This window comes from Coregonus lavaretus (assembly GCF_964263955.1).
Source record: "Coregonus lavaretus genome assembly, contig: SUPER_35_unloc_2, whole genome shotgun sequence".
Lineage (NCBI taxonomy): Eukaryota > Metazoa > Chordata > Actinopteri > Salmoniformes > Salmonidae > Coregonus > Coregonus lavaretus.
The window spans coordinates 2,950,690-2,959,273 of record NW_028167180.1 but is presented as its reverse complement, the minus strand read 5'-3'; the positions used below and the strand labels follow the sequence as shown (position 1 = coordinate 2,959,273).

General features: G+C 43.8%; 1 pseudogene across 1 annotated transcript; it reads left to right on the top strand.

The window, feature by feature from the left end:
- The first annotated feature begins 236 nt into the window (after positions 1 to 236).
- On the top strand, positions 237 to 1,790 carry LOC311110143 (zinc finger CCCH domain-containing protein 15-like; annotated as a pseudogene). Its single transcript has 2 exons — positions 237 to 867; positions 1,055 to 1,790. The product of its transcript is annotated as a zinc finger CCCH domain-containing protein 15-like (transcript).
- The last annotated feature ends 6,794 nt before the right edge of the window (positions 1,791 to 8,584 follow it).

Genomic DNA, 8,584 nt, shown 5'->3' with positions numbered 1-8,584 from the left:
CATCAAGCGCTATGATGAAACTGGCTCTCATGAGGACCGCCACAGGAATGGAAGACCCAGAGTTACCTCTGCTGCAGAGGATAAGTTCATTAGAGTTACCAGCCTCAGAAATTGCAGCCCAAATTAAATGCTTCACAGAGTTCAAGTAACAGACACATCTCAACATCAACTTTAGTACTTCATGTAGCGGTGGCTATCGTAATAGAATAATTCAAAATATAGTTACATCATTCACTATGCCTCCGAAGAAACCAGCTCAAGCTGCCGCCGTTAGTAAAAAAAAACGCAAGAGAAGAAGAAGGAAAAGATAATTGACAACAAGACATTTGGTTTGAAGAACAAAAAGGGAGGAAAACAACAGAAATGTATCAAGAATGTCTCTCAGCAAGTCAAGCAAGTTCCTGGTAGTAAGGTTGGTGCGGAAGGGGACAAGAACAAAAAGGGTGACAAGAAAAAATTGTTAGATGAGCTGAACTAACTTTTCAAGCCAGTGGTGGCTGCTCAGAAAGTCGCTAAAGGGGTGGGCCCAAAGTCAGTTCTCTGTGCCTTCTTCAAGCAAGGCCAATGCACCAAGGGAGACAAGTGCAGGTTCTCCCACGATTTGACACTCGAGAGGAAGTGTGAGAAACGGAGCCTCTATGTTGACAAGAGAGATGACGAGCTTGAGAAAGATACCATGGATAATTGGGATGAGAAGAAGCTGGAGGAGGTAGTGAACCAGAAGCACGGAGAAGCTGAAAAGAAGAAAGCTCAAAGCTCAAAAACCCAAATAGTTTGCAAGCATTTCCTTGATGCCATTGAAAACAACAAATATGGTTGGTTTTGGGTATGTACTAGTGGAGCTGACACTTGTATGTATTGCGGCAGGTAGCTTAGTGGGTAAGAGTGTTGTGCCAGTAACCGAAAGGTCGCTGGTTCTAATCCCGGAGCCGACTAGGTGAAGAATCTGTCGATGTGCCCTTAAGCAAGGCACTTAACCCTAATTGCTCCTGTAAGTCGCTCTGGATAAGAGCGTCTGCTAAATGACGTAAAATGTAAAAAAATGTAAAATGTAATTGCCTGCCGGGTTTGTGCTCAAGAAAGACAAGAAAAAGGACGAAAAGGAAGATGAAATCTCAATGGAAGAGTTGATAGAGAATGAGCGATCTGCCCTCGGACCAAATGTCACCCGAATAACTCTGGAGACCTTCTTGGCCTGGAAAAAGAGGAAAAGGCAAGAGAAAGTGGCCAAGGCAGAGCAGGACATGGAGAAAAAGAAGGCTGATTTCAATGCTGGCAGGTTCTTTGGGGTTAGAGGCCGTCAAGTATTTGAGTTCTGCCCTGATCTGGCTGATGATGACGATGAGGAGGCTGATTACATAAAATATGTTGAGGACGATGATGACGTTGAAGAGGTTGAAGATGTTCAGGAGTTCGAGGACATCGATCTAGCCAGGTTTGTTCCAAAGGAAGTTGACAACACCGGAATAACTGTTGCTGCAGTTGACAGATTCACAGCCAAATCGAAGCCAACAAAGGAAATTAATGATGACCAGCTGAACCGGGCTTGTGGAGGTGTGGAGGAGAACGGGCACGACGGGGAAGAGGAGACTCTCGATGATAAGTAAGCAGAGGCCGTGCCTGTGGACGAGAACCTTTTCACCGGTGAGGACCTGGACGAACTGGATGAAGAACTCAATACACTGGACCTGGATGACTGACAATGATGACTTCTAATAGAACAGTGCCTCATGGACTATGAAGAAGAGATGACTAAAACAGATTCATAATAAAACATCCTGATGCTCACATCTTGTTGCTGCTGCTGTTTCCTTTCCCTCTCAGTGGTCCTGATTGCTAAGAGAGTGAAAAGGATTGTAGGGGGAGGGGTACATCTTGAACTGTATGGTCTTGAATGTGGTTCATGTGAAATCACCCGTTCTTTCTGGGTGTCCTGAATCCTGTATATTGATGTTGGGTTCTATTGTATAAACATCCTCCTGACTTGTATTATTAGACCATACCATGACAGATTGTGCAACTCCTTTCGAGCATCAATTTGTAAGTCGCTCTGGATAAGAGCGTCTGCTAAATGACTTAAATGTTAAATGTAAACTGTTCAGAGGAGCCTATAAGGCCTTCATGGTCGAATTGCTGCAAATAAACCACTGCTAAATGACACCAATAATAAGAAGAGACCGGCTTGGGCCAAGAAACACGAGCAATGGACATTAGACCAGTTTAAATTTGTCCTTTGGTCTGGAGTCCAAATTGGACATTTCTGGTTCCAACCGCCGTGTCTTTGTGAGACGCGGTGTGGGTGAACGGATGATCTCTGCATTTGTATTTCTCACCGTAAAGCATGGAGGAGGAGGTGTTATGGTGTGGGGGTGCTTTGCTGGTGACACTGTCTGTGAATTATTTAGAATTCAAGGCACACTTAACCAGCATGGCTAACACAGCATTCTGTAGTGATACGCCATCCCATCTAGTTTGGGCTTAGTGGGACTATCATTTGTTTTTCAACAGGACAATGACCCAACTCACCTCCAGGCTGTGTAAGGGTTATTTTACCAAGGAGAGTGATGGAGTGCTGCATCAGATGACCTGGCCTCACAATCCCCCGACCTCAACCCAATTGAGGTGGTTTGGGATAAGTCAAACGGCAGAGTGAAAAGCAGCCAACAAGTGCTCAGCGTATGTGGGAACACCTTCAAGACTGTTGGAAAATCATTCCAAGTGAAGCTGGTTGAGAGAATGCCAAGAGTGTGCAAAGCTGTGATCAAGGCAAAGGGTGGCTATTTGAAGAATCTCAAATATATTTTGATTTGTTTAACACTTTTTTGGTTCCTACATATACATTTACATTTTAGTCATTTAGCAGACGCTCTTATCCAGAGCGACTTACAGTTAGTGATTAGATATTTTTTTTATACTGGCCCCCCGTGGGAATCGAACCCACAACCCTGGCGTTGCAAACGCCATGCTCTATCAACTGAGCTACATCCCTGCCGGCCATTCCCTCCCCTACCCTAGACGACGCTGGGCCAATTGTGCGCCGCCCATGAGTCTCCCGGTCGCGGCCGGCTGCGACAGAGCCTGGATTCGAACCAGGATCTCTAGTGGCACAGTTAGCACTGCGATGCAGTGCCTTAGACCACTGCGCCACTCAGGAGCTCATGATTCCATATGTGTTATTTCATAGTTTTGATTTCTTCACTATTATTCTACAATGTAGAGAATAGTAAAAATAAAGAAAAACCCTTGAATGAGTAGGTGGTCCAAACTTTTGACTGGTACTGTATATACTGTATATCTCATACATGAGTAATAAAGGCCTAGTTCACAAAAATGTTGTGAATTTGTTATTATTTTATTATTATTATTTGGGGGGGGGGGGCAGCACCCTCAGCACCCTCAGCACCCCTACTTCCTGTGTCTATGCAGAGTGCTGAAGCTGGTCTCCATAATATAGACAGATAGAGGACTCACCTTTGTATCCGTGTCTGTATGCATCTGTGACAGCATGGGCAGCACCATTGAGGCAATTTCCATTCTTCACATAGTAGTCCATTTTCTTCTTCACGATTGGCTGATCCCTCCTGATGACCCGGTTGGACATGACCCCAACTGGGTCATCAGGAGGGATCAGCGAATGATGTTGAAAGTCTCATCCAGTTGACTATATTAAAATGGTGTAATCCCTCAATGGCTTTGACCATGCTAATACAACCTTTTGGCCACTAGAGCCCTCTATCATTCTCTATGGTCTCCACCGCCTAGCTCATGCAGAAAAGCTGCTCAATGAACAAAGGAATGTTTGGCAGAAAAGAAGGGCTGAACACTGAGAGTTATGTTAATGATCTCTATCTACATGGGAGATGTGAATTTCAGGCTATTACCAAGAGTAATGTCGTCAGGTAGAAGCCACATTAGCCTAGCCAAAGTGTGCTCTATTTGATGTAGAAATCTAAAATAAACTTTACATGAAATAAAACGTTTAATCATTTTGAGACTACAGGAAATAGGTTGACTGCTATGTTAAACAACTGCAGTAATGGTTGCTTTGGTTGTCAACAGTCTTGTGGCTATTGTCGTCTTTTGACCATAGAAAAACAGGGATATCTAAAGTCAGAGACGGTAGAGAAAGCGAGACACCCCACTCTCTCATTTATTTGGATCAGTACGGGGCCACTCGAGTGGACTACTTATTGCCCCCGCCCCACGGAGGGGCTGCTCCAGGGCGAGACTTCTCACTGGCAAATTCTTTCTTGTCTGGCGGTAAGGGATGGGACAATAAGTAGGTTAGAGCCAGCTGTTCCCTCTCTCACGTGAGCCAGATATTATGGAGGAACCGTGAGCATGCCAGATATTATGGAGGAACCGTGAGCATGCCAGATATTATGGAGGAACCGTGAGCATGCCAGATATTATGGAGGAACCGTGAGCATGCCAGATATTATGGAGGAACCGGGAGCATGCCAGATATTATGGAGGAACCGTGAGCATGCCAGATATTATGGAGGAACCGTGAGCATGCCAGATATTATGGAGGAACCGTGAGCATGCCAGATATTATGGAGGAGTAGGGTGGTGGGTTTTTAGTAAGTGGGTTAGATGGTAGGGTATTTAAAAAGGGGAGTAGGGTCGTGGTTTTTTTCTGAGTGGGTTAGATTGTAGGGTATTTAAATAGTGGAGTAGGGGGGTGGGTTTTGAATGAGTGGGTTAGATGGTAGGGTATTTAAATAGTGGAGTAGGGTGGTGGGTTTTTAGTGAGTGGGTTAGATGGTAGGGTATTTAAATAGTGGAGTAGGGTGGTGGGTTTTTAGTGATTGGGTTAGATGGTAGGGTATTTCAACAGTGGAGTAGGGTGGTGGGTTTTTAGTGAGTGGGTTAGATGGTAGGGTATTTAAATAGTGGAGTAGGGTGGTGGGTTTTTAGTGGGTGGGTTAGATGGTAGGGTATTTAAATAGTGGAGTAGGGTGGTGGGTTTTTAGTGAGTGGGTTAGATGGTAGGGTATTTCAACAGTGGAGTAGGGTGGTGGGTTTTTAGTGAGTGGGTTAGATGGTAGGGTATTTAAATAGTGGAGTAGGGTGGTGGGTTTTTAGTGAGTGGGTTAGATGGTAGGGTATTTCAACAGTGGAGTAGGGTGGTGGGTTTTTTGTGAGTGGGTTAGATGGTAGGGTATATAAATAGTGGAGTAGGGTGGTGGGTTTTTAGTGATTGGGTTAGATGGTAGGGTATTTAAATAGTGGAGTAGGGTGGTGGGTTTTTAGTGGGTGGGTTAGATGGTAGGGTATTTAAATAGTGGAGAAGGGTGGTGGTTTTTTTTGTGATTGGGTTAGATGGTAGGGTATTTAAATAGTGAAGTAGGGGGTGTTTATTTTATTATTTTATTAATTATTTATTATGATTTCAATTCAGGCAAAATATAAAGGAGTTATACTCCAGTCTAGTAGGTGGCAGAATTGCAACATTTATTGGATGCCAACCACCGCTAAACCTCATCGAAGAAGAAGCTAAAATTGTCCCAGGTGATGCATGCCCAGATGCTCCTCCCTTCCCCTCTCCTTCTGCCAGTCTTCCTCGCCTCACCTCAGTAACGTCACCGGGAGCATGCCAGATATTATGGAGGAACCGGGAGCATGCCAGATATTATGGAGGAACCGTGAGCATGCCAGATATTATGGAGGAACCGTGAGCATGCCAGATATTATGGAGGAGTAGGGTGGTGGGCTTTTAGTGAGTGGGTTAGATGGTAGGGTATTTAAATAGTGGAGTAGGGTGGTGGGTGTTTAGTGGGTTGGTTAGATGGTAGGGTATTTAAATAGTGGAGTAGGGTGGTGGGTTTTTAGTGAGTGGGTTAGATGGTAGGGTATTTCAACAGTGGAGTAGGGTGGTGGGTTTTTAGTGAGTGGGTTAGATGGTAGGGTATTTAAATAGTGGATTACGGTGGTGGGTTTTAGTGAGTGGGTTAGATGGTATGGTATTTAAATAGTGGAGTAGGGTGGTGAGTTTTTAGTGAGTGGGTTAGATGGTAGGGTATTTAAATAGTGGAGTAGGGTGGTGGGTTTTTAGTGAGTGGGTTAGATGGTAGGGTATTTCAACAGTGGAGTAGGGTGGTGGGTTTTTAGTGAGTGGGTTAGATGGTAGGGTATTTAAATAGTGGAGTAGGGTGGTGGGTTTTTAGTGGGTGGGTTAGATGGTAGGGTATTTAAATAGTGGAGTAGGGTGCTGGGTTTTTTTGTGATTGGGTTAGATGGTAGGGTATTTAAATAGTGGAGTAGGGGGTGTTTATTTTATTATTTTATTTTTTATTTATTATGATTTCAATTCAGGCAAAATATAAAGGAGTTATACTCCAGTCTAGTAGGTGGCAGAATTGCAACATTTATTGGATGCCAACCACCGCTAAACCTCATCGAAGAAGAAGCTAAAATTGTCCCAGGTGATGCATGCCCAGATGCTCCTCCCTTCCCCTCTCCTCCTGCCAGTCTTCCTCGCCTCACCTCAGTAACGTCACCGGGAGCATGCCAGATATTATGGAGGAACCGGGAGCATGCCAGATATTATGGAGGAACCGGGAGCATGCCAGATATTATGGAGGAACCGTGAGCATGCCAGATATTATGGAGGAACCGGGAGCATGCCAGATATTATGGAGGAACCGTGAGCATGCCAGATGTTATGGAGGAACCGGGAGCATGCCAGATATTATGGAGGAACCGTGAGCATGCCAGATATTATGGAGGAACCGTGAGCATGCCAGATATTATGGAGGAACCGTGAGCATGCCAGATATTATGGAGGAACCGTGAGCATGCCACATATTATGGAGGAACCGTGAGCATGCCAGATATTATGGAGGAGTAGGGTGGTGGGCTTTTAGTGAGTGGGTTAGATGGTAGGGTATTTAAATAGTGGAGTAGGGTGGTGGGTTTTTAGTGGGTGGGTTAGATGGTAGGGTATTTAAATAGTGGAGTAGGGTGGTGGGTTTTTAGTGAGTGGGTTAGATGGTAGGGTATTTCAACAGTGGAGTAGGGTGGTGGGTTTTTAGTGAGTGGGTTAGATGGTAGGGTATTTAAATAGTGGAGTAGGGTGGTGAGTTTTTAGTGATTGGGTTAGATGGTAGGGTATTTAAATAGTGGAGTAGGGTGGTGGGTTTTTAGTGATTGGGTTAGATGGTAGGGTATTTAAATAGTGGAGTAGGGTGGTGGGTTTTTAGTGATTGGGTTAGATGGTAGGGTATTTAAATAGTGGAGTAGGGTGGTGGGTTTTTAGTGATTGGGTTAGATGGTAGGGTATTTAAATAGTGGAGTAGGGTGGTGGGTTTTTTGTGAGTGTGTTAGATGGTAGGGTATTTAAATAGTGGATTAGGGTGGTGGGTTTTTAGTGATTGGGTTAGATGGTAGGGTATTTAAATAGTGGAGTAGGGTGGTGGGTTTTTAGTGATTGGGTTAGATGGTAGGGTATTTAAATAGTGGAGTAGGGTGGTGGGTTTTTTGTGAGTGTGTTAGATGGTAGGGTATTTAAATAGTGGATTAGGGTGGTGTTTTTTTTGTGATTGGGTTAGATGGTAGGGTATTTAAATAGTGGAGTAGGGGGTGTTTATTTTATTATTTTATTTATTATTTATTATGATTTCAATTCAGGCAAAATATAAAGGAGTTATACTCCAGTCTAGTAGGTGGCAGAATTGCAACATTTATTCGATGCCAACCACCGCTAAACCTCATCGAAGAAGAAGCTAAAATTGTCCCAGGTGATGCATGCCCAGATGCTCCTCCCTTCCCCTCTCCTCCTGCCAGTCTTCCTCGCCTCACCTCAGTAACGCCACCTTTTTATTATGACCGTGTCAGTACATGCTCCAGGCTAGGCTACTCTGAATGCAGCTGGAAAATGGTAAGTATACATGTTTTATAAAAGTGTCGGGTTAATATATGTTTTGATGACTGGCAGGTAGGCTATTCCTTATTCAAACTGGGGAAGACTTTAGGACTCAAAATGTCATAACAATTGCTATTCCTCTCAGGTATTTTGAACTGGTAAAAATCAAATGGCCCAGATCTCGCATAATGAGAGATTGCGCACAGGGAAGTTCACAAAAAGGGTTTCATTTGTTCTTAGCATATATAAAAAAATTGTCAAATGTTCATTTATTTTTCACTACTTTAAAAAAAAATCTACAGGCAAACTATCTGGCAGCGTTCCAGGTAGTCTTTTTTGCAGTTGTGCTGCGAGTCTGATTGCAATATAATAATATGTCACATTAATGAGTTTCCTGACATGATACATACTTCCCCAGGCGTTGTGAGATCTGTTAATGTTCGTATGCAGAAAAAGACGATCTTTCTCTCAATATAGTTGTAGGTTTAACCCCCTCACATTCAAATCTGGACCTCGAAGCCTGTTCCACTGCTTTTGTCTTCTTCTAATTTTCTCTATCAGGGACTGATTTAGACCTGGGACACCAGGTGGGTAAAATCAATTATCAGGTAGAACAGAAAACCAGCAGCAGTCCTCATAGGGTAAAATGTGAATACCCCTGGCCCCTAATCAGTTGCTATAGCTACATGTGAGGTTAATAGCTATGTACATAATCTT